Source organism: Antechinus flavipes, chromosome 2 (assembly GCF_016432865.1).
Source record: "Antechinus flavipes isolate AdamAnt ecotype Samford, QLD, Australia chromosome 2, AdamAnt_v2, whole genome shotgun sequence".
In the NCBI taxonomy this organism is placed as follows: domain Eukaryota; kingdom Metazoa; phylum Chordata; class Mammalia; order Dasyuromorphia; family Dasyuridae; genus Antechinus; species Antechinus flavipes.
In genome coordinates, this window is record NC_067399.1 from 470,965,271 (window position 1) to 470,992,343 (window position 27,073).

The window sequence follows — 27,073 nt, forward strand, 5'->3', positions numbered from 1 at the left end:
ATGTAACCAAGACAATCCTCAAACACATATCAACAATCTATTGCCTCAGTCTTTGCTCAAAGTTCTCTAGTTTGGTTGGAGCTGCTAGACATTATACTCTGCTAGCAGAGACGTTAAGAATCCATGATCAGCTCTGTATCATAAAGACACCAGAGTAGAACACGAATGGAGTATATAATTTAATTACAAGAAAATTACCTAAAGGAGTGGTGGAGAGATGTTTAAGTGCTGTACAATGGGAGTGATAAAAGTGATGGCCATTGTCTCAGTCACAGTTAGTGGTATCCCAGTATCTCACAATCTCACGTGGGATCCTTGGATCTGGAGCAGATTTTAAAGGTCACCATGGTCAGCCCCCTCAAGAGTATCTTCTATCTCTAAATCTATATCTGTCTCTTGTGACTTTTCATGCAAAATTCTTCTGTTTTTTCCCCTTTAATTTGTTAATTATATTTGATTCTAACATTCAGGAGAAGGCTGTAAGATATTACATAGGGTGGGAAAGGTAACTTCCATCCCAAGGCAAGTTCCAACCCTACTTCCAGAATTCCTTTGCCTAGGCTTGTACATCCCTAGAGAAAGGTTTAGCCCAAAGGTGGGTCACCCTGTCTTTGTGCTGACATGAAATATACCTGGGTAGAAAAAGTAGGAGTAATTTGTAATACAACCATTGCTACCTGGCAGAAACTTGGGGTAGAAAGAATTGTCAGCTGTCCTTCTTATTTGGGATTGGGTCTGATTTAGCAGCTATTCATGCATGTCTTTGAAAAGTCAGTCATCAGGGAACAAACTCTCTTTTTTCTAACCCTTCAGTTAGTATCCTTGGTTTCTGTCAACATCACTTATTTATGATGAGGAATTTTATGCCGCACCTATTCTTGGAAACCTATTAATCCTTTCATTGGCCCTTCTTAGATACCTCAAGCTACACTCAATCTCAACTCCTTTTTGGAGCAATCATTTTGGATTCTTTCTTAATCCTCCTATTGCATTCCCCACTCTCAACAGGACGAACAGATTGTGTTTATCCATGTATTGGCAACTCCAACTCTTTCAGACTAATGAGAAGCTCAAATGCTATTAGGGATGTAGTAGGCAAGGGGAGTTAGAGTGAAGTATGTACCCCAAATCAACAACAAATTGAGAAAGAGCTCATTATCTTTCTTTCCCAGAATATCCCTGAAACTCTATGTCATCCTCTTCTTGGATATGTTTGAGATAGATTCACCTATCATCCAGTCTCTGGGAACATCTAAGATAAACTCATGTACCACCATGTCTTTAGATACATCTGAGATGTTTTGGAATTCTTTCAATGGATACTTTTTTTTTTTTGCATCAACACAGTTTAATCACCTTCAAACAGATAAAAAGCCCTGGTTAACCCTCTCCCCATTAAAGTCATCTCCACAGGACCCCATTTAGAAGGGGAGGGGAGAACATAGACTCTCTCAGAAACACAGCTGCATTTGATACACAAATCCTTATCCCTGAAGCGCAGCTGAGGGCTGGAGAAAACCAGTCCCCCAAATGCTGGACGGGGGACTCAGCCCACTACTGGGGGGGTAGGAGGGGTAGGGCTTGGGGATCATCCTGGGCCTCTACATTTACAGAGACTGGCAGAAGTGCTATGAGAGTTAGCCCTAAGGGAAGAGGGAGAAGGAAGGAAATACTGGCCACGGCCGGTGAGTTAACTCGTCCCCCTTCTTATCAGCTCTGCAGCCATTCCTTTGTGCCTCAATTTATTCATTTGTGCACTCGAGACCATCGGAGGCCTCAAGTTGGACTGAACTTGAAGTTGGGGAGGGGGATAAAAGGGGTAGCATTTCTGAACACTTGAAAACCCCTTGCAGAAAAGGAGGCACCAAAGTGCAGACTTTTTAACTGTTATTGCTCCCAAATGGAGCAAAAGTCTGAAAAGGAGATTAGAAAAGAGAGAAGAAAGAGCCAGAGAGAAAGAGATCAAGAGCGAGACAGAGATCGAGAGAGAGACAGAGAGAACGGTGGGGTTGGAGCTATTGGCATCATCACACAATTTCTTACTGAGGGTGGCACAGACATTACAAAGTCGGGAGTTGGGCTATGAAAACTACAAATTGTTAACTCACTAACTATTCCTACTGACTTCTAGCTAATTGCAAAAGAAGGGGGGTAGAGAGGTAGAGAATGGGGAGAGAGACTGAAGAAGGAAACTATGTTAATAAATACAAGTGTCCAAATAGAAGGATCCCACCCCACAGGCAGGAACTGGCACGGCACCGATGGCACCAAAAGCCTGCCAGTCACAGCTCGGCCCCCGTCCCCATCCATCCCTCTCTTCCTCTTCGGGGCGGAAATCGGGCTCAAATCGCTTCCGGTTGGGCCTTCGAGGATTCAATGGACAGAAACGGGTGAGGATGCTCTGGTCCAGGGACAAATAACGGGACATCAACAACTCTCCCTCCCGTCCCCTCAGCGGAGCCAGAGAAGTAACCCAAAGGGAACGCCAAGGCCCTGGGCCTCAAAACCCAGGTTTCAAGCTACTATATGTAATGGACGTCACTCTGCTGCTTCCTGAAGTCCAGGAAAAAAATAGCTCGTATAGAGAATATTCCCCAGAATTGGGTGAACAGAGACCAAATTGAAATGGCAAAAGGGATGGCTCACTTGCCCTCTGTCTCAAGGTTGTCTTCTCCCTCTCAATTACTCTCCGCTCTCATTAAAGAAAAACACAGGTCTCTCTTTCTCTGCTGCACCGAGAAGCTACTTGTCGGTTCCAGAGGCCTCCTGGGGAGTCTCCGGGGACTTGAGACCCTGCTGGGTCAGAACACTGGACTGCATCTCCTCGGGAACACGGGCTTTCAGGGACAGCTCATTTGAGCTCAATGGCTCTGTGGGGACCACTGGGCTCTGTGGAAATGGGCTGCTCCTGGACTCTTGAGTGCTTGAGGGTCGAGTTCCACTTTCTTCCAGTGGCAATATGCCTTGTCAATCCAGCACATTGGGAGGCAAGGGGCCACACAGCACCTCACAGCAGTTCTTTAGGGTATTGCCATGACTGTACAGGTTCTGTATTCGGTTCTTCCCTGTCCAGAAACCTTTAATATCTTCATTTGTTGTCTGGTTGAGGGCCACTAGGAAAGTATGGAATCCTGTCAGGCCCACCACAGACCAGAGAATGAAGAAGCAGATGAGCACTTCCAGGACAGGGCCAGGAGTTTCTTTCAACGTCTCCAGGAAGCCGATTTTCAAGGATTTGAGGGCCACATAGACTGTGTTGAAGGTGAAGACATAGATGGTGAGTAGGGAGAGAGAAAGGATGAAGAGGTAGAAGTAGCAGTAGTTCCTCTTGCCGACACAATTTCCGACCCAGGGACAATGATGGTCAAAGCGTTCCACACAATTGTCACAGATGCTGCAGTGGGAGGCCCGGGAGGGTGGAGGGGTGGGCTGAAGATCTTATATGTATAACAATACTTTAGTTTCACGATCTGGTTGTTGATGTGGAAATTCTTGATTCGAGGGGGTGGACGCTGACCCTGTGGCACCATGCTGTTAATCGCCTCTATCTCCATTTCAATGAAAGCTGCTTCATCTGGCAGGACCCAGGGAATCACACCGGGGTCACTGAAGCTCATCCATAGCAGCGTAGCCATGGAAAAGAGGAAAAGGACGGCTGCAAAGATGGGGATGGCAGGAGACAGCTGAACAGCGAAGTAGCTGCACTCAAAAGCAAAGAACAACATGCAGGTCCCCAGAATGAGGAAGAGGGTCAAGTAGAAGATTCCCTTCTGCCGGGCCATCATAATGCATCCATTGCAGCAGAAGGTGTTCCTGCCTGGGAGCTTCTCCCATTTTCAAGTCACCTTCTTCCTCACCACCATCACAGACATGGCTGCAATACACCTCCTAAGCTTGCCTTCAGTCACAGGAGAAATGTGATTTGGGTCAAGTCCAGGTTCAGAACCACAGCTCTGGTGGTACCAGTGGCTGTGCTTCTGTCAAGCCAGACATCATCAAAAATCTGACTTTTAACCCTGGCGACCGGAACTTCGGTGGGAAAGGTGGCGTCCTCCTCTGGAAGGGAGCAAACCCAATGGATATTCTTAAGACGAGTTTATCTTCCTCTCTGAGATATTCCTCTTTGAACATAGAAGAAAAGCACTTATCACTCTTTTCCTGAGGATAAGAAGACATTCCTGAAAGACGGTCATAGATTGTCCTAAAATGGGTTTATAGCTTTTTTTCTGTATATCTGAGACAGGATTATCACCCTTTCCTTAAAGAATTAATAAATGGGTCTGAGCAGATATTTGGAATATTCAGCATTTGATCCATTCCTCCTATTGATTTGAGCTACATTGTTTCCCCATGGTATCGTGGCATAGAGTTTCCTAGATGGCAGAGTGGATATTTTTTAAGACTTGGTCTAGTCTGTGTACCTTGAAATGAAAAACTCAGATCATACATAGTTCCATAGTTATGGTCATCCAAAATTCTCTACCAGCACTGAATACAAATAGTGAAAGGTTCCACTGTTGAGTAGAATCTCCTATTACATAAACAAATTTGTAAGGAAGTTCAGAGTGAGAATGGGTAACTTCCTGTTGAATCAGAGAAGGCTACAAAGAGTAGATGACATAAAGATATATAAGATTTGACCAGAACTGATGGACAGAATTCCAGGTAAGAAGAGTTCTTTGAACAATTCTCCAAGGATAGAAAAAGTACAGAATGTTCCCAGGAATTAGTTAGTTGTCCTTTCATGCTATGGCAATTCATGTGAAATGGTCAGATTGTAAGAGATAAAGTGCCATAAGTGTACCATATAATGGTACACTTAGAGTTACAAAGAGAAATTCCATTTAAAGTAACTACTGATAGTGTAAAATACTTAGGAATCTATCTGCCAAGGGAAAATCAGAAACTTTATGAGCAAAACTACAAAACACTTTCCACACAAATTAAATCTGTTCTAATTAATTGGAAAAATATTAAATGCTCTTGGATAGAGCGAGCAAATATAATAAAGATGACAATATTACCTAAACTAATATATTTATTTAGCGCTATACCAATCAGACTCCCAAAAAACTACTTTAATGACCTAGAAAAAAATAACAGCAAAGTTCATATGGAAAAGGTCATAGAGTCAAGAATTTCAAGGGAATTAATGAAAAAAAATCAAATGAAGGTGGCCTAGCTGTACCAGATCTAAAATTATATTGTAAAGTGGCAGTTACCACTTGGTATTGTCTAAGAAATAGACTAGTTTGATCAGTGAATAGGTTAGGTTCAAAGGACAAAACAGTCAATAACTTTAATACTCCACTGTTTGACAAACCCAAAGACCCTAGCTTTTGGGATAAGAACTCACTGTTTGACAAAAACTGCTGGGAAAATTGGAAACTAATATGGCAGAAACTAGTCATTGACTCACACTCAACATTGTACACTAAGATAAGGTCAAAATGGGTTCATGACCTAGGCATAAAGAATGAGATTATAAATAAATTAGAAGAACATCAGATAGTTTACCTCTCAGACCTATGGAAGAGGAAGGAATTTATGACAAAGAAGAACTAGAGATCATTACTGATCACCAAAGAGAAAATTTTGATTATATCAAATTAAAAAGTTTTTGTACAAACAAAACTAATGCAAACAAGATTAGAAGGGAAGCAATAAACTGGGAAAACATTTTTACAGTCAAAGGTTCTGATAAAGGCCTCATTTCCAAAACATATAGAGAATTGACTCTAATTTATAAGAAACCAAGCCATTATCCATTTGATAAATGGTCAAACCTGTGGAAGAGGGAGGAATTTATGACCAAAGAAGAACTAGAGATCACTATTGACCACAAAATAGAAAATTTTGATTATATCAAATTGAAAAGTTTTTGTACAAACAAAACAAATGCAAACAAGATTAGAAGGGAAACAATAAACTGGGAAAACATTTTTACAATCAAAGGTTCTGATAAAGGCCTCATTTCCAAAATATATAGAGAATTGACTCTAATTTATAAGAAGCCAAGCCATTCTCCATTTGATAAATGATCAAACCTGTGGAAAAGGGAGGAATTTATGACCAAAGAAGAACTAGAAATCACTATTGACCACAAAATAGAAAATTTTGATTATATCAAATTGAAAAGTTTTTGTACAAACAAAACAAATGCAGACAAGATTAGAAGGGAAACAATAAACTGGGAAAACATTTTTACAATCAAAGGTTCTGATAAAGGCCTCATTTCCAAAATATATAGAGAATTGACTCTAATTTATAAGAAATCAAACCATTCTCCAATTGATAAATGGTCAAAGGATATGAACAGACAATTCTCAGATGAAGAAATTGAAACTATTTATAGACATATGAAAATATGCTCCAAATCATTATTAATCAGAGAAATGCAAATTAAGACAACTCTGAGATATCGCTACACACCTGTCAGATTGGCTAGAATGACAGGGAAAGATAATGCAGAATGTTGGAGGGGATGTGGGAAAACAGGGACACTGATACATTGGTGGTGGAGTTGTGAACACATCCAGCCATTCTGGAGAGCAATTTGGAATTATGCTCAAAAGGTTATCAAACTGTGCATATCCTTTGATCCAGCAGTGTTTCTACTGGGCTTATACCCCAAAGAGATACTAAAGAAAGGAAAGGGATCTGTATGTGCCAAAATGTTTGTGACAGCCCTGTCTGTAGTGGCTAGAAGCTGGAAAATGAATGGATGCCCATCAATTGGAGAATGGTTGAGTAAATTGTGGTATATGAACATTATGGAATACTGTTGTTCTGTAAGGAATGGCCAGTGGGATGAATACAGAGAGGACTGGCGAGACTTACATGAACTGATGCTAAGTGAAATGAGCAAAACCAGGAGATCATTATATACCTCAAAAACGATACTGTTTGAGGATGTATTCTGATGGAAGTGGATCTCTTCGATAAAGAGAGCTAATTCAGTTTCAAGTGATCAAGGATGGACAGAAGCAGCTACACCCAAAGAAAGAACACTGGGAAATGAATATAAACTGCATTTTTGTTTTTCTTCCCAGATTATTTATACCTTCTGAATCCAATTCTCCCTGTGCAACAAGAGAACTATTCGGTTCTGCACGCATATATTGTATCTAGGATATACTGTAACCTATTCAACATGTAAAGGACTGCTTGCCATCTGGGGGAGGGGGTGGAGGGAGGGAGGGGAAAAATCGGAACAGAAGTGAGTGCAAGGGATAATGCTGTAAAAAACTTACCCTGGCATGGGTTCTGTCAATAAAAAGTTATTTAAAAAAAAAAAAGATAAATGGTCAAAGGATATGAACAGACAATTTTCAGACGAAGAAATTGAAACTATTTCTAGCCATATGAAAAGATGCTCCAAGTCATTATTAATCAAAGAAATGCAAATTAAGATAATTCTGAGATACCACTACACCTGTCAGATTGGCTAGAATGACAGGGAAAGATAATGCAGAATGTTGGAGGGGATGTGGGAAAACAGGGACGCTAATACATTGCTGTGGAATTGTGAATACATCTAGCCATTCTGGAGATGATTTGGAACTATGCTCAAAAAGTTATCAAACTGTGCATACCCTTTGATCCAGCAATGTTACTCCTGGCTTATATCCCAAAGAGATTTTAAAGAAGGGAAAAGGACCTGTATGTGCAAGAATGTTTGTGGCAGTCCCCTTCATAGTGGCCAGAAACTGGAAAGTGAGTGGATGCCCATCAATTGAAAAATGGCTGAATAAATTGTGGTATATGAATATTATGGAATATCATTGTTAAGTAAGAAATGACCAGCAGGATGATTTCAGAAAGGCCTGGAGAGACTTACATAAATTGATGCTGAGTGAAATGAGCAGGACCAGGAGATCATTATATACTTCAACAACAATACTATATGATGATCAATTCTTATGGACTTGACCATCTTTAGCAATGAGATGAACTAAACCAGTTCCAATGGAGCAGGAATGAATTGAACCAGCTATACCCAGAGAAAGAACTCTGGGAGATGACTAAGAACCATTACATAGAATTCCCAATCCCTCTATTTTTGTCCACCTGCATTTTTTATTTCCTTCACAGGCTAATAGTACACTGTTTCAGAGTCCGATTCTTTTTGAACAACAAAATAACTGTTTGGACATGTATACTTATTTTGTATTTAATTTATACTTTAACATATTTAACACGTATATTCAACCTGCCATCTGGGGGAGGAGATGGGGGGAGGGGAAAGAGGGGAAAAATTGAAACAAAAGGTTTGGCAATTGTCAATGTTACAAAATTACCCATGCATATATCTTCTAAATAAAAATCTATAATAAAAAATATATATACCATATTGCTTAACTGGGGGGAAAAGTGAAGTAACAAAGTAACAAAATCTCAAAGTCTGGCTGAAGCGAGGTATATTGAGTGAAGAGAAAAAAAAAGATATATATATATATATGTACATATATATATATATATATATACACACACACACACATATATATTCACACATACACACACACACATATATACACACACATACATTTATATGAGCAACATCTTAGAATCTCATAGTAACATCGAAATTTGTTGATTATCCTTCTATTAACAGCCTATCAGAGTAGGTTCATGAGGCTGATTCACCACAACATCAGATAAAAGAGAAGAGGTTGTTAGAATACTAATGAAGGATTTCCTTTTGTGAAGTTCTAAAAAGAGCCATTATTTGTTGTGCTGTGGTGCCAAGAGTACTGGGCTTAAAGTCAGAAGATTAGATATTATCTAAGTGGTCAGGGAGGAAGACACTTTCCCTCCCTGGAGTTCAATTTCCCGATTGGTAGATAATGCACATTAGTTGAGATTCTCTAAGTTACTTTCTATGACCCTATGATTCTCAATCAACAAAATGTACATTTTGCTAATGATAAGGTTGACATGTTGTTGGCCAAACAGCATGCAGATGGCCTTCTTGATTCCATTCTTGGATTTTAGGTATTTCATTAACTCCCAACTAGAGATAAACCAATCCAAAGTGGATTACATTTAACAGATCTAATGGTATTTATCAGCTTTGATTACTGCTCTATAAAGTAATTTATATTCTATAAAATAATGTTATAAAACAATAAATTCCTATAAATTCCTGTTTATCATATAAATTCTATGAATATCTATCAAGATTCCTCTTTTTTAAAACAAAGAAATTTAATTTTTCTATGGTTGTCCTAGGCCAATGAACTCTATTTCCTCAATATTGTGCCTTTTTAACGAGGATACTTTCCAAATCTGTTATGATCCATTTTAACATTCCGAAAATATTCATTAAAACTTGTATTTCACAGATGCTAATTGTTGCAAATACATTCTTGCCATTTTGCTTTGATATCAGGATGTCATTAAATCTTTTAATGTATTTGGCCAAGTGTCTTCTCTTAGATTTTTTAAATGCCTTATGAGTTTGGCTTGGATAAGACTAAGGTATTTGCAGGTATTTCCTTAATCCATGGATTTAATGAGACCTCTGAATTCAGTCTTTAAGCATTCAGGCTCTATTTTAGCCCTGATGGAGCATTTTCAGCATGCCCTAAAGCACTACCCTGAGCCCCTTTTTTTCCTTTCCCTTTCACTTAGTAATGTCCTTAGCTCCCAAGAGTTTAATTATTCCCTTTATGCAGATTGCTCCTAGATTGATGTGTCTGGCTCTTGGATCTTCCATTTAGTCTTAGGTCACCAGAAGCCATCATGCTTACTGAATTCCAAAGAAAAGTAAAAGACAGTCCCAGTCCTTGAGGAGTTTATGATATAATGGGTAGAAAGCAAGTATACAAAAAAGATACACACAAACATACATACATACAAAGATAAATTTGAGGTAATCAACAAAGGGAAGGCATTAGTATTAAGGAGAAACAGGAAATTCCTAAACTCCCTAAATTTTCTCCTTCCATAATGAGCCTCAGATAACTTAAAAACCTATGGCTTTGTTTTCTCTCTCATAACATTTTTGCCTCTTCCTTGCACATTTAAAGGATGGAAATTGTATACACAAATAATATTTTTAAATTTTTGTTTGTTTTTTACTTAGGTAAGTGTTATCTGGAACTTGAGGGGAGATAGAGAACAGATGAGGAGGAAGATAGAAAGAATATTTGAGAAAGAATGAATTTGAGTAGCAAAAATGTTGGGTAGCTTGATCTTATATTAGTTGATTATTCCCTTATTTTGCCATTGTCTTCTTCCTTCCCTCACATATCCAATCACATGGATAATACTTTTAAATTTACAAAGTACATGCCTATCTATGCTCTCATTTGAGCTTTGCAATTACTCAGAGTGAATGAGAGACATGGGGAGATAGAGATGCATTATCACACCCATATTGCAGGAAGGAAAATGAAGCCAAAAAGGTAGTGCCTAGCACATCATAGACACTTAATAATCATTTGTCAAAAATCATTTGATGCAAGTAGATGGTGCAGTGAATAGAATGCTGGGTTTGAAGTCAGGAAGATTTATCTTCCTAAATTCAAATGTGGCCTTAGACATTTACTAGTTGTGTGATGTTGGGCAAGTCACTTAATCCTGTTGGCTTCAGTTTCTCCTTTATCTTTGCCAAGAAAACCCCCAATGGGGTCATGAAGAATAGGACATGCTAAAATGACTGGACAACAACAACAACAACAAAAAAAAAAAAGGAAAAATTGCCTGTGTAGTATAATGAATAGGCTGGAAAGTTTAGAGTGTAAGGACCTGTGTTGAAACTTAACTATACAATTAAATGTGTTTTGGACAAGCCCTTTAACAAACTCTTTGAGCCACAATTTTCTCATGTGTAAAAATGAGGGTGTTGGGTAAAATGATATCTTAAGGTCCATTCCCACTTTAAGTTCTTTGATATTTTAACTAAGTTGCCCACAGCTAGTCACTAGCTAAGCTAAGATTGGAACCCTGATTTCTTCCTGCTGTCCCAAATTATAGCACTAATAGGTCATAATAAATCTGGCTAAAGACCAGTGGTATGATATATGACATTTTGATTATGTTCAGCTTGATGCTTATAATAACTTCTTTCTTAAGTTAGGGAAGCAAATAAAAACTTGAGAAAAAGGGCAAAGACCTGTTTGTAGTGGCTAGAAACTGGAAAATGAATGGATGCCCATCAATTGGAGAATGGCTGGGTAAATTGTGGTATATGAATGTTATGGAATATTATTGCTCTGTAAGGAATGACCAGCAGGATGAATACAGAGAGGCTTGGAGAGACCTACATGGACTGATGCTAAGTGAGATGAGCAGAACCAGGAGATCATTATATACTTCGACAACGATATTGTATGAGGATGTATTCTGATGGAAGTGGATTTCTCTGACAAAGAGACTTAACTGAGTTTCATTGGATAAATGATGGACAGAAACAGCTACACCCAAAGAAGGAATACTGGGAAATGAATGTGAACTATTTGATTTTTGATTTTCTTCCCGAGTTATTTTTACCTTCTGAATCCAATTCTCCCTGTGCAGCGGGAGAACTGTTCGGTTCTGCAAATATGTATTGTATCTAGGATATACTGCAACATATTTAACATATATAGGACTGCTTGCCATCTTGGGGGGGGGAGGAGGGAGGGAGGGGAAAAAACGAAACATAAGTGATTGCAAGGGATAATGCTGTGTAAAAATTATCCTGGCATAGATTCTGTCAATACAAAGTTATTATTAAATAAAATTAAATTTAAAAAAAAAATCTACTTCTTGATCTTTGTAGGCTTCTTCTCTATTCCAGGAGTCCTAAAATGAAAAAAACCAAGTCCTGTAAACAGGAACAATGTTATTTCTTTTTTTCCTTTTAATTAATTTTACTTTTGATTTATGGAATGAAATAAGAATCCCCATAACATAGTACAATAAAAAATATGATTATACCTGAAAAAAAAAGAGAAAAAGGGCAAAGAGCTTTCAGTAATAAATAGTAAAAATAAATAGTAAAAGTTTCCAGTAATACTTGTTACTCATTTATGTACTAGTTTGTTTTGGGGAGGGGGAAGGTTAGGGAGAGATACCCAGTGGTAGATGCTGCTATGCTGTTGAGGGTTTGCTGATTTTCTTTCCCTGCCACTTGGAATGGTAAGTATCAGATGCAAAGCCTGAAACTAGATCTCAGTAATTAGAAAGAAAGTTTTATTTTACTTAAAAGGTTTCAAGAGAGGGAAAAAAAACATAGAGACTCAGAACTTCTATAAATAGGCTTGGCGATTAGCCTAATTTTGTCCAGAAAGGTTGCAGCAAAGACTGCAGATTTTTATACAAATTATATTTGCGTCTGATTTCACTTCTTTAAACTATCTGAAGTTGAAACTGCACTGTGTATTTTATCCTTTGTGAAAAGCCATGACTTTGTGCCTAGAATTTCCCTCAGTTGCATGATCTGTTGGGAGGGAGACAGAGACCAGAAGACAAAATGAAATGGGTGCTGCTGGAGGTGGGGTGCCTCCCCCCATTCTCACTTCCCACACTCCTCCAGAGAGAAATGGTCATTTGGTAGCTTTCTACTTAAACTAGTCTTACTACTTCGATCTCAAGAATAATTAGTTGTTTCTTCTCATTGAGCATCAGGAAACCTGATGACTTGAAGAATAAAAGTAGAGCAGAACTTGAAAGCAAGCAAATAGATGCTTTGAGGGAAGGACCTGAATGAGGATTTGAAGCCATCACCACAACCAACCCCAACTTTCATAGTTTCATTTTATTTTATTTTTTTAATTACTTAAAATATAATTTTATTTATTATTTAACAAGTATTATAATTTTTTTGGATGTTAACATTTTTTAAATATTTTATTTTATTTTATAATAACTTTATATTGACAGAACCCATGCCAGGGTAATTTTTTTACAACATTATCCCTTGCACTCGCTTCTGTTCCGATTTTTCCCCTCCCTCCCTCCACCCCTTCCCCTAGATGGCAAGCAGTCCTTTATATTAGATATGTTGCAGTATATCCTAGATACAATATATGTGTGCAGGACCGAACAGTTCTCTTGTTACACAGGGAGAATTGGATTCAGAAGGTAAAAATAACCCGGAAAGAAAAACAAAAATGCAAATAGTTCACATTCCTTTCCCAGTGTTCTTTCTTTGGATGTAGCTGCTTCTGTCCATCATTTATCAATTGAAACTGAGTTAGGTCTCTTTGTCAACGAAATCCACTTCCATCAGAATACATCCTCATACAATATCGTTGTCGAGGTGTATAATGATCTCCTGGTTCTGCTCATTTCACTTAGCATCAGTTCATGTAAGTCTCTCCAAGCCTCTCTGTATTCATCTTGCTGATCATTTCTTATATTACAATAATATTCCATAACATTCATATACCACAATTTACCCAGCCATTCTCCAATTGATGGGCATCCACTCAGTTTCCAGTTTCTGGCCACTACAAACAGGGCTGCCACGAACATTTTGGCACATACAGGTCCCTTTCCCTTCTTTAATATTTCTTTGGGATATAAGCCCAATAGAAACACTGCTGGATCAAAGGGTATGCACAATTTGATAACTTTTTGGGCGTAATTCCAGATTGCTCTCCAGAATGGTTGGATTCGTTCACAACTCCACCAACAATGCATCAGTGTCCCAGTTTTCCTGCATCCCCTCCAACATTCATCATTATTTTTTCCTGTCATCTTAGCCAATATGACAGGTGTGTAGTGGTATCTCAGAGTTGTCTTAATTCGCACTTCTCTGATCAATAATGATTTGGAACACTCTTTCATATGAGTGATAATAGTTTCAATTTCATCATCTGAAAATTGTCTGCTCATATCCTTTGACCATTTATCAATTGGAGAATGGCTTGATTTCTTATAAATTTGAGTCAGTTCTCTATATATTTTGGAAATGAAGCCTTTATCAGGACCTTTAGCTGTGAAGATGTTTTCCCAGTTAGTTGCTTCCCTTCTAATCTTGTTTGCATTAGTTTTGTTTGTACAAAGGCTTTTTAATTTGATATAATCAAAATTTTCTATTTTGTGATCAGTAATGGTCTCTAGTTCATCTTTGGTCACAAATTTCTTTCTCCTCCACAAGTCTGAGAGATAAACTATCCTATGTTCCTCTAATTTATTTATAATCTCATTCTTTATGCCTAGGTCATGGACCCATTTTGATCTTATCTTGGTATATGGTGTTAAGTGTGGGTCCATGCCTAATTTCTGCCATACTAATTTCCAGTTATCCCAGCAGTTTTTATCAAATAATGAATTCTTATCCCAAAAGTTAGGATCTTTGGGTTTGTCAAACACTAGATTGCTATAGTTGACTATTCTGTCTTGTGAACCTAACCTTTTCCACTGATCAACTAATCTATTTCTTAGCCAATACCAAATGGTTTTGGTGACTGCTGCTTTATAATATAATTTTAGATCAGGTACAGCTAGGCCACCTTCATTTGATTTTTTTTTCATTAATTCCCTTGAGATTCTCGACTTTTTATTGTTCCATATGAATTTTGTTGTTATTTTTTCTAGATCATTAAAATATTTTCTTGGAAGTCTGATTGGTATCATAGTTTCATTTTAGAGCTGAGAAAGGCATCATCTAGTTCAAGCTTTTCATTTTACAGAGGTGGAAACTGAGGACCCAGAAATGCAGTGAATTGCATAAATTTAAAGAGTCATTCAATTCTAACTGAAATAAAATCTGGGCTGAGGTAGAGTCTAATAGAAACCAAATCTCACATACTTAAGGACTTTTGGTTGTGGAAGAAATCTTAGAGAATGCTTTGTCCAACCCTCTTATTTTACAGAGGAGAAAACAGAGACTTGGAGTTCAAATCAGAAAAGGTACTAGAACTAGTTCTCCTTACTCCAAATCCAGAATTCTTTCAGTCAGGATGTTGAAATTTGTGGTTTTTAGGGTAAGAGGGTGAGGAGAGGAGGGAGAAGGATGGACTAAGGACTCCCTAAGGTTTCATCTGTGTAAGAGAGGATCTCTTTTATTTTTCAAAGTAGAGTCAGATCCCAAGCTCACCATCATTCTACCACCTCTGGAAAAGCAGGTGGGCAAAGCTTCCAGAGAAAGAAGAGGACCAGGGATAGGAAGAGGCAGAAGAATTAATAGTAAGGCATGTCTCTCCTACAGAGAGCTTTCTGCCTTACATGGCTTCAGATCTACTCCTCACCACTATCCCACACCCTCGGTTGTAGAGAACATCAGACCTGAGCATCTAACCCATAATGTACCCAGACCACAGTTTCTAAATTGTGGAAAAGTTTGGAAAATTGGGGAGAGTAAAAGAAAATTTCTGGGATTAATGTATAAGATAGTTTTCTCAGGAAAGCATAGTGCACTAACTATGAAAGGTCTGAAAGGCACTGTTTCCCTTACTCCACTTTCTTATCAGAAAGGATTCCATTTTGGTAGGTGTTGTAGAAGGAGGTAAAGAAGAACTCTCCAGGGGAGAAAGTTTCTGGTTCTATTGCTTCGCCCTCTCCCCAGGTAATGTGATTTATGACAAGATAATGAAGGAGCTAATGCTGTTGTATTGGGCCAAGATTTAGCCTTTCTTTCTATCCATTGGATAACCTTAGGAAGCAATGAAACTATTCCCTCCGTGGGAAGCCTGTCTCTGCTTCCACCCTCACATATCTAGCCACCTATTTGTGGCGGTAGCCATACCTCAGCTTTCTTACCACACGTCCTCAAAGTAGTTTCCTTGCCAGTTCCTTCTTCCTTTAAACACATGTTTGATGCCTTTTATTTCCGTGTTGCCATTATTTTCAACTATATCCATCCCCACTCCATCTGGCAACCAAATATTGTAACAAAGGCTAAAAAAGAAAGCAGGGGAGGAGAGTTCAGGATAACTAAAACATAACCTGAATTGAATATGCTGTTCTGTAGTTGTAGTTTCCCCTCTATTCCCTATTTCTCTGCAAAGAACAAAGGGAAGCACATTTTCTTATCTCTTTTCTAGGGTTGAACTTGTTATCTAAATGCTAATTATCTAGCATTTAGGTTTGTAGTGTCACAGAGCTAGAACCTCAGAGACAATCTAGTCCAACCTCATTTTTTGGTTGAGACTTGGTTGAGACAAGTTAAGTAGCTTGTCCAATGTCACAGACATAGCACATGTCAAAGATGAGATTTGAATCTAGGACTTCTAACACCTCAGGCAATGGGGGCTCTTTCCACTGTATCCTCTGGTATTTGTTGTTACACTTCTGCATATGTGCTTGTTGTCATTGTATAGATTGTTTTCCTGACTCTATTTACTATACTCAGAATCTATTTCTGTAAGTCATCCCATGCTTCTATGAATTTTTCATATCCATTGTTTCTTGTAATATATCAATATTACATTCATATGCCACACTATGTTCAGCTATTCCCCCAAATCGTAATTATCTACTTTGTTTCCATTTCTTTGCTACCATAAAAGTTCTGTTATTAATATTTTGGATTATAGGGGACCTTTCTTTCTGTTTCATCTACATGGGATATATTCCTAATATTGGGATTATATTCCTACTTCTTCAGAAGAATACAATTATTTGACTGCAGCTCTTTAAATTTCCTGTCCTGGAGCAAATGTTCCCACCCCCCACTCCCACCCCTTTGCCCCCAAAGTTGTTGCCCCTTGTCCTTTTTTTGATTACAATTCTGCCTTAATGCCAGTTTGAAAGTAAAACCTGTGTCAAAGGCAAGAGACCATTATGATGAAGTAAAAAGGCTATTTATCAAGAAAAAGACCAGGCAAGGGCAGAGGCAGGAGAAATAATAGAGGTCCAGGAATATAGGTTGGCTATGTGGAAGTTTGGAGGTTCAAATGGGTAAAAAGTAGAAGCAGGGTCTGTCAGTCAAGAGTTAAGGAAAATGTATATCTAAATGTGTTTAAGCTCATAAAATAATATTTTCTGCTATGATTGTTCATAGTGAGTCTTATCAGCAATCTTTTGAGCTCGACCTAACCTTGCCCCTCTTTATCTTATGCATGAGCTTCAGCTATGGACAGCTCCTACCCACTCCTGACTTTCCCTGCAATGGGAGAGAAGCTAACATAGTTGCAGACAGTGATATATTTACAGAATGTAAAGAAAGGTTAGAAAGAAACTTAAATCCCAAGAACTCGAAACCATACCTGATCAAGGATCCCCCCTATAGCAGGATAGCAAGTGGTCATTCAGACTTTGACTATAGTTCTCCATTGAGGATTCTTCACTCTATCTACTAGGGTAAGCCATTTCAGTTTTGGATAACTTTAATTATTAGAAAATGTTTTTCTTCAGTGAAAATTAATGATTGCAAGCTGCAAGGATTCAGATTTATTTTCTTCAGTGAAAATAAATCTGAATCCTTGCAGCTTGCAATCATTAATCAATCACTATGCAAAACACTATCCTAAGTATTAGGAATGCAAAGAAGGTAAAAAGAATACCTTATAAAATAAGAAACAGTCAAAATTTATTAGAACGTGATAAAAGGGGATCACTTGTGCCTATAAAAGTGTTTGCTTTAGTAAGAAGTTTTCATTGAGACAGGAGTGAAGGAAGACATAATAAGGGAAGGCATATGAGTAAAAAAGGGGGGACAAGAAGGAGCTCTTGGCAAATTGTATCAATTTTTTTTCAGTGAAATGTGAAGCAAAATTCTCAGTTGAGAAGATGGTAGTATAGGGTGCCATGGGAAGTTTGAGGAGGAATGAAAAGATTTGGAAAAGCTGTTGCATTGAGTGGGATGCTGAATATAAAAGGTGAGTATAAAAGGATGTGTTTATAACTTGTAAATAACTAGGTATGTACAAGATACATACAGAATAGATGGAGGGTAATCTTAGATAAGAAAACTCTGGCAGTTCAAGGGATCAGAAAAAGTCTCCTGAAGAAAATGACATTGGAGCTGATTCTTCAAAGAAGCTAGGGAAACTCAGAAATACAGAAGATAGGGAAGATCTTTCTGGGACAAGTAACAGCCAGGGCAAAAGTACAGAATTAGAATGTCACATGTGAAGCATAGTAGATAGACCAGTATAATTGGATATGTAGAGTGTGCAAAGAAAAATAAAGTATGAGAAAATTGGAAATGTGGGAAGGGCTTTGTGCCTTTGTGATTGTGAAGAACTTTAGGTGCAAAAGGCCAAATAAAAGACTTTGTGTTTGATTTTTGAGATAATAGGAAGCTTGTAGAATTTATTGAGTAATAAGGTGACATGGTCAGACATGCTTTAGGAAAATCACATTGGTAAATTGGTAGAGCATAAATTACAGTTGGGGGTGGGGATGACTTGAGATATAACTAAATATAAGAGAATAATTGCAGTAATATGAGTTGAGATGGAAATCTGAGAGATGATGAGGGTTGTATGGTTGGGGAGAAGATGAAATATGTTAGAAATGTTGTAAATGTAGAAATGACAAAATTTGACAACTAATTGGATATGCAAAATGAATGAGATGTTGAGGCTGATGCCATAGCTGAAAGTTTTGATGCTTGGGAGGATTATGGTACCCTAAACAGTCATAGATGAATTGGGAAGAAGGCTTTCAAAAATATTGAGTTTAGGATATCCAGTTAGAAATGGCCAAAAGAAAGTTAGTGATGCTCAGAAGAAAGATTAAGGCTGGATAAGTAAAATTGTGAATTATCTAAAAAACCAAAGATTGCACCCATGGGAACCAATGAGATAATCAAGATGGTGATCCTCTAAAGAGGAGAAACGGGGGCCAGAACAGAAAGTGTCCATGGGGGACACTCATGGATCCTACTTCTGTCATCTGCACCAAGACGAACATGTCTGTACCTTTCCAATGAATATATGTCACTTTAGCACTTGAAGACAGCTGTCATTTTCCCTTTAGGATTTTTCTTTTTCTTTTAAATGATTCACCATTTCCTTTATTTGTACAAAATAGTGATTAATTATAGCCTAGCTAAGAAAAAAAATGGTAGTTTAGGGTCTAAACAAGTCCTTCTGTCCTGAAGCATCTATTTTGATGTCTTGGTATTAGTAAACTTTAGCCTCAGAATCTTTGGGTTTGGCACCCTTAAGTTTGGTAGACTTGACAAACTTGGATTCAATAGGCTTAGCAGCCTTGGAATCATGGGGCTTTTGTGACTTTTGAATCAGACTTGGCAGTCCTAGGATCAGGCTTGGTGACTTTAATGTCAGACTTAGTGGCTTTGGAGAACTTGGAGTCAGATTTGGTGGCTGTGGGCCAGATTTGGTGACCTTCAGGCCAGACTTACTGACCTTGCTGTCAGATTTGGTAACCTTTGGGTAAGTGGTCTTTAGTAGTCTTGGGATCTGTGGGCTTGGCAGGCTTGGGTTCAGTGGTTCTGATAATCATAAAGTTGGACCTGGGGCCTGGGCATTTACACCAATCCTATGACCTGGACCTAGTGTGCCAGCATTGACCTCGAAGATCTTGGGCCTGAGAATCTTGACCTTGAAAACCTTGGTGCTCAGGGGCTTGATAGCCACTACTCAGGCCTTTATAGCTTTGGTGTTGCATCTTCTTCAGCCTCTTGTTTCTCAGAAACTTGAGTTTACCAACCCTTTCAGATACTTATATCACTGTTACCTACATTTCTTGATGCCATTTATGGGCCATTTTTGTGATTAGTTGTGGGTAATATGGTTCTTAGAAGAGACCAAGAATAAGAGAGAGAATCAATCCACCCCCAGTATTTTTCAAGGTCAAACATTCCATCTGTAACAAAAACATCTCTATCACTATTGCTTATTTTTTCATGGAACATCCCTTTATCAAAGCCAGCACCACATTACTGTGAAAATATTTTACAGTGAGACTAGATGCAATCAAAGTCAAGTAACAAACATGTATAAAGGAATTTTTTAAAGCATAATAAAGTTGTTTCCATGCCAAAACATACCATCTCACTCTATGGGATTTCCCTGAAACTGAGAGCCGCAGGAAACTACAATAGGTAGAGGGTTGGAGGGTAGAAACCCCGTAGCCTAAGTCTGACCGATATTGCAGTTTTCTGAGTTCTTGAGAAAGTTCCCTCACATACTTGAGATCTTGGACATTGGAGGTTTAACTGCATTTGTTAATAATAGCCAACAGGGATAGGATTCTGAGCACTATCCAGTGGGAAAGACATGGTCTAAAGATCTACAGAGAGAAGCCTTTCTCTGTAATATAGCAGGAGGTATAAGGTGTCAGAAATGTCCACTGAGCCTCACCCAGTTCACCCTATTCTGATGCAAGTAATATGAGTACGTCCTTTAGCAACATGAGGGGTGATATGGATTGTTACAGACCCTGTGAACATCCACTCACCTACCACAAGGATAACACAAGTGAAGGAAATACGGCAGCCAACCTAATGATCACATCAAATAAGTTGGATCTCCATACTTCCCCAGCCTTTCCTGGTCTCTTCCTCTGAATTCACTCCAGTGTCACTTAGCAACATACTTTCTCAACCACTAAGAACGAATCCCCAGTGAGTACCATCAAGCTTCCCCTACACTAGCAGCTTTCTTACGCTTGGGGATTAAAATCTTAGGAAGGCCCTTAAGTACTCTGGTAGAAAGTCTGGTGCTATTATATGCTCCAAATAATAGCAGAAGAAGCTCTGACTACCCTCTCCCCACCCCACTGTCACCCTCACCCCCCCCACACACAATTCTGTATACAGTGTCCTAATTTGACACAGTGGGTGGAGGGCAAAGTGAGCATTCCATTCATTCTAGCTGACCTGCTCCATTATACTATTATCCAATGGAGGGGGTTTAGGGTGGATAGGGAAGGAGCTGAACAATGTTTGTATCTTTAGGGATTGGTTGCTGCCCCTGCTCAGATCCCTGCCACACCCGTGGTCTGTGTAACTTATCTGCCCAGGTTCCCTTATTTTAAGTCAACTCCACCTTAATTGACACCCTGATGAGGTTCAGTATGTGGGAGGGAATAAAAGAAAAGATTTATTATGCTTTATAACATTTAGTGAAAACACTGATGGTTAGCTCCTCTGATGTCAGAGCATTCAGGACTGGGGGGAGAGGAGAAATTTCATGTTCCTCACTCAATCAGTCACCAAAAGACACTCGTTCTTTCTTCCTAAAGTCTTTTTCATTTTCCTATTTTTTTCCCATTCCTATTAACACCACAAGCTTGTATTTATTATTTCTCACCTAATTAATAGACTAGAATAGAATTTCTCTGGATTGGTAGAGTGAGCATTATATTAGGAGCTATAGGCCCTAGGTTCTACTCCTGGCTCTGTTTATTTGCTACCTATGTGAACTTAAACAAGTCACTTCATTTGTCCCTCAGTTTCTTCATCTGTAAAATTGAGAAGGTTAGATCAAATAATCTTTTTTTCTAAAGTCTCTCGCAGCTCTAAACATATGATCCCATACAATGTATTCTGAAAAGGCTACCATATTAATTTTCAAGAAACACAGCTCTGGTCCCTCCCTACTCAACAACTTGCAATGGTTCCTTAGTGCCTAAAGGATAAAGTGGCATTGAAGGCTCTCTGAAATATGATTCTAAAGAACCTTTCTATCTTATACTATTTCTCATCTTGTAGTCTATATGCCAGCAAAATTATCTTTATTACCCCCCAAAAAAAAGCTATTTCTTCCCTCACTTCTTTTTATGCTATTCTTCTACCTGAGATGCCATCTTTTTTTCCTCCCTAACTAATTTGATTCCTCTTTTAAAAATTTTTTTAGAAAAGCTTTTTATTTACAAAGCATATGCATGAGTAATTTTTCCAACATTGACCCTTGCATAACCTTTTGTTGCAAATTTTCCCCTCCTTCCCCCCACCCCCTCCCCTAGCTGGCAGGTAGTCCAAAATATGTTAAATATGTTGAAATACATGTTAGATCCAATATATGTATACATATTTATACAGTTATCTTGTTGCACAAGAAAAATCCAATAAAGAAGGAAGAAAAGGAAAAAGTGAGAAAGAAAACAAAATGCAAACAAATAACAAGAGAAAGAGTGAGAATGTTATGTTGTGTTCCACACTCTATTCCCACGCTTCTCTCTTTGGGTATAGCTGGCTCTCTTCATCACTGAGCAAGTGGAACTGGTTTGAATCATCTCAATGTTAAAAAGAGACACGTCCATCAGAATTTATCATCATATAGTCCTGTTGTTGCCATGTATAATGATCTCCTGATTCTGCTCATTTCACTGAGCATCAGCTCATGTAGGTCTCTCCAGGCTTCTCTAAAATCCTCCTGCTAGTCGTTTCTTACAGAACAATAATATTCTATATTATTCATATACCACAATTTATTCAGCCATTCTCCAACTGATACATCTACTCACTTTCCAGTTACTAGCCACTACAAAAAGACCTGCCACAAACATTTTTGCACATGTGGGTCCCTTTCCCTTCTTTAGTATCTCTTTAGGGTATAAGCCCAGTAGAAACACTGCTGGGTCAAAGGGTATGCACAGTTTGATAACTTTTTGAGCATAGTTCCAAACTGCTCTCCAGAATGGTTGGATCACAACTCCACCAACAATGTATTAGTGTTCCAGTTTTCCCACATCCCCTCCAACATTGGTCATTATCTTTCCCTGTCATTCTAGCCAATCTGAGAAGTGTGTAGTGGTTTCTCAGAGTTGTCTTAATTTGCATTTCTCTGATCAATAGTGATTTGGAGCACCTTTTCATGTGGCTACAACCTATTACTCTTTAAGCTATAAATTTAGTCTTCCATGAAGCCTTCCCTTGCTAACCCAACATATAGTGGATTTTCATTTCTCTGAATTTCATTTCTCTGCAGTCATGATTTGTCCCGTCATTGATGATCCATCTTGTCTTGTGTATTGTTTGCTTTCTGTGGATACATGCCAACTCTCCCAAGGAAATAATAAGTTCCTCAAGGAAATGTCTTCTTTCTCCCCTATGGTATAACCTAGTACACACAGGTCAATAAATGTTTCTTTGTTGATTTGATTAGTCATCAAATTTGACTGTCATTTGCTATATTTATTGCTAAGATATTGTAGAGAGTATTTCTACTCAATTATTCAGTGATTCAATTCAACCAACAATATTTATTAAGTAGCCACAACTATTTTCTTTTTTGTTATTTTTTTGGTTGGGGGGCAAAGTGACTTGCCCAGGCTCACACAATTAGGCAATGTTAAGTGTTTGAGGTCAGCTTTGAACTCAGATCCTCCTGAATTTAGGGCTAGTGCTCTATCCACTGCTAGCTACCCCTATCCATAACTATTTTCAGAGATAGTTTGGATATGTATGTATGTGTATGTATATATATGTATATACATACATGTATTTTATATATAAAAGATATATATGAGATAACCTCTGTTTTTATGTGTATACACATATATGTATATTGTGTATGTGAATATGTATACATACATGTGAGTATATGTGTAGGTGTTGATGTGTGTTTGTGACCGAAAAATTTCACAGAATGAAAATGTTGGTTGTGATCTACTTTGGTAAAGGTCAGACTCTTATTAATCCATCAGAGTTCTATTATTAATGCTGCTGCTACTGCTGTTGTTACTATTACTACTGCCACAATAAATAGATCATAGGGTCTGTTCTTGAGAGAGACAGAATCTTCCAATAAGATATAATACCTTCTCTCATGCAGGAAAATGGTATAATGGGGTAGCCATGTGGTACAGCAGAAAGAGTGATGATTTGGAGTCAAAGAAGCTAGATTAGAATCGTTCCTCTGCCACTTGCTATTTCTAGTATTTTGGGCCAGTCACAGCATCTGGGAGCCTTGGTTTCTTCATTTACAAAATGACAAACTCAAAGTATTCTAAGGTCCCTTCCAGTTCTAAAGCTATGATCTCCTGACTTAACAAGATTTCTGAGCTCCCAATATATGATTCTATGATACATAGGTGACCAATATGTAGGAAATCTATTAAATAATTCTAATTCAGGTCTGAGAGAGAAGATTTTTACCTGTGATGTGCAATTGGAAGCATTAAGGGAAATAGCAGCATTTGACTTTGCCTTTAAATGATTAGTAGATATCAAATATATAAAAAGGGCCAGAGAAAAGGTTTTAGTAAGAGAAGACAGCATAAACCATGACAGGGTATTGGGAAAGTACAGGACTGATTCAGGAAGAGATATATAAGGGTCCAGTTTGACTGAAGTATAGAGCAGACGCCCAAATAAAGGTTGGACCATGTGATCCTTTTCAATCCTGAGCTTCTATGATGCTTTCATAGTTTTAATCCAACTAGCTGGCCTGGGAAGCAATGTTGGCCGCTAATGTTAGATTAGGACTTTCTTGGGGTTAACTTTTGATGCTCTTTGGCTTGTGAATTTTGTATTCTCTGCATTTGTTTTACTGGTACATTCAACAGACGTATTTAGCATCTCTTATATGTCAAGCAATATGGTAGGCATTAGGGGAGGATACAAAATTAATATAAGACATAGTCACTGTTCTCATAATTGCAGTCTAATGGGGAGGAATATACAATAATGTATAAGTGTGATTGATGTGAACTCTAAATTACATGGATTGAGAGAGTTAGTAATCCTGGGAAACCCTTGATATGTTGATGGCATTAAAAAAAAAAAAACTAGGAATTCATAAGGAAGGAAGGAAGGAGGGAAGGAGGAAGGGAGGAAAGAAGGAAGAGAGAGAGGGAGGAAGAAAGAGAGGGAGAAAAAAGGAAGGAAGAAAGGAAAGAAGGAAGGGAGGTAAGGAAGGAGGGAGGGAGGGAAGGAGAGAAGGAAAAGAGGGAAGGAGAAAGAAAGAGATGGAGAGAGAGAGAGAGACAGAGACAGAGAGAGAGAGACAGAGACAGAGAGAGAGAGAGAGAGAAAAGCATTCTAGGCATGGGGGCCTGTGTTAACAAAGATGCAGAAGTAGGAAAGCAGAGAATGCATATGGGAGATACAGGATAGTTTTTCTAGATTGGGAAGTAATATATTGAGGGCAGTAAGTTGAGATAAAATAGAAAAGATAGATTGGATTGAAATTGTAAAGGATCTGAAGTGCTAAAATAAGGAGTTTAAATTATATTAATTAGTGAGAAACTATTGAAAGTGTTTGAGCAGAGAACTTATAGGAGCAGCCCCTGTCTGTTAGGAATATTATTATGGCAGCTGTATGAAAGACAGGCTGGAGAGAGAAGAAAGTGTAGTTAGGGGCCGTTAGGGGACTATGACAGTGCTTGAAGCAAGAAATATTGGGTCATCAGGCTGGGAGCAGTGTAGATGGTAAGGAGGGCATAGATTCTAAGCTCTATGAGGTACAAAGAATTAAAAATACTCTGATTGAATATGGGGATGAAGGAAATGGATGCAAGGTTTTGGGTTTGGTTGCCTGAAAAGCTGATTTTTCTATCAAAAGTAATAAAGGTGCTTGTTTATAGAAGAAGAGGATGAATTGGAAGTGCTGAAGAGACATCCAGTTAGAGATTCCAGCACATATACTTGTAGATACAAGATTGAAATTTCAGTGGGGATGAAAATATAGATTTGATTGCTATCTGAATTGAGGTGATCATTAAAATGGAGAAGGAAGGAGAGTGGAGAGACAGAGAGACAGAGACAGACAGACACAGAGAGATGAGAGACAGAGTCAGAGACAGAGACAGAGAGAGAAGGAAGTAGGGAGGGAAGGAGAGGGAAACAGAGAAAGTTGCAAATGGAGAAAGGGAGAAGAGACAGAGAGATGAGACAGATAGAAACAGAGAGATAGAGACAGAAAAAGAGACAAAAGGTGGGAGAGAATCAGAGAGAGAAGAGAGATAGAGAGAAAGGAGAACCCAACACAGAGCCTTGTAAGATTCTCATATTAAGATGACAGGAACAGGAAGATGAGCAGAGAAAGAAGACTCAGGAAGGGTCACATGGCTTAGAAAGAGAAACATAATAAACCAAAGATTGGAAAGGTATTTACCAAGCTAAAAAAAATGAGAGTATCTAACAGTGTTTATTGCTATTCAAAGATAAAGGATGAGAGCTGAAAAAAGAATTGTGATGTATTTTGCAATTGAGAAGTCATTAGTGACCTTGGAAACAGCAATATTAGTAGGGCCAGAAGTCAACATTCTAAGGAATGAGGAATGAGCAGATAATGAGGTGGTCAAAGTAGAGAATGCAGATTACTCTCTTTAGAAGTTAAACAGTGAAAGGAAAGGGGGAAAGAGGATGATAGTTTAAGGTCACTGTCAAAGGAATTTTTGTTTATCTGTTTTAGGATATTAGCCAGCAATGGGAATTAGCCATCTTCTCTAGCAGGGGAGGAGAATTTGAAGGGGTGAGACTACAGAGAGAGAATGATAGAACAAAGAACAAACATCAGCAACATTTTCTGTTTATTCCAACTCCAACTCATCGGTATCGAAATAATCTATATTTATCCTCCAGAAGAAATCCTCAAACTCCCAGAAATTCCATTCTCTTGAGAGAAAAAAATGAACGAAAATCTATTTGCCTCTTTCATCTGCCCTATTATTATAGGCATCTCTACCCTACTGGGTAAGCATTATTAAGAAGTCTATGTCATCCTTTGAGATGCAGAGAGAGGAAAGGATAAAGACAAAAGTCTTGAGATATGGACGTTAGAAAATATGGGACCTCTTAACATACAGAAGAATTTGGGGTCTTCTGCCTAGAAAAGCAATAGGGACAAAATGGAGCTGAAGCAGTTAAAAATGACAGCAAAATCTAAGGGGTGATCATGTAAATAGCTGTAAATAGCTTGTAAATAGCTGAGGGAAAATGGAGAGAGAGCCAGTGGGAACTGAGGAAGTAACTGAAAAGCCAGAATGAATAAAGATTGAAGTCACCTAGAATCAACCAATCAAGAAGCACTTATTAAGTGCGTATTATGTTCACTACTATGATGGCAGAGCTTGAATGACAGAAAAGACTGTGAGAAAGGTGCCAAATTCCTTAAATGAGATTGAAGAGTAACCTGAAGGAAGGAAAATAGTTGGGTAGATCAGAAGAGAGTAATGGAGCTTGAAGGTTTGGAGTTCACCAGAGGTGTGGTTATATGATTATAGAAGAACAAGAACTTAGAAGTGGCTCCGGGGAGCAAGGAGGATGCTGTGAATC

At 38.3% G+C, this 27,073-nt stretch overlaps 1 protein-coding gene and 1 pseudogene across 1 annotated transcript in view; one reads left to right on the plus strand and one right to left on the minus strand.

The window, feature by feature from the left end:
- Positions 1–27,073, plus strand: part of RALGPS1 (Ral GEF with PH domain and SH3 binding motif 1) — a 702,309-nt gene that overhangs the window by 463,856 nt on the left and 211,380 nt on the right. The gene's annotated exons all lie outside the window — the stretch shown is intronic.
- On the minus strand, positions 2,743–3,872 carry LOC127550593 (palmitoyltransferase ZDHHC9-like; annotated as a pseudogene).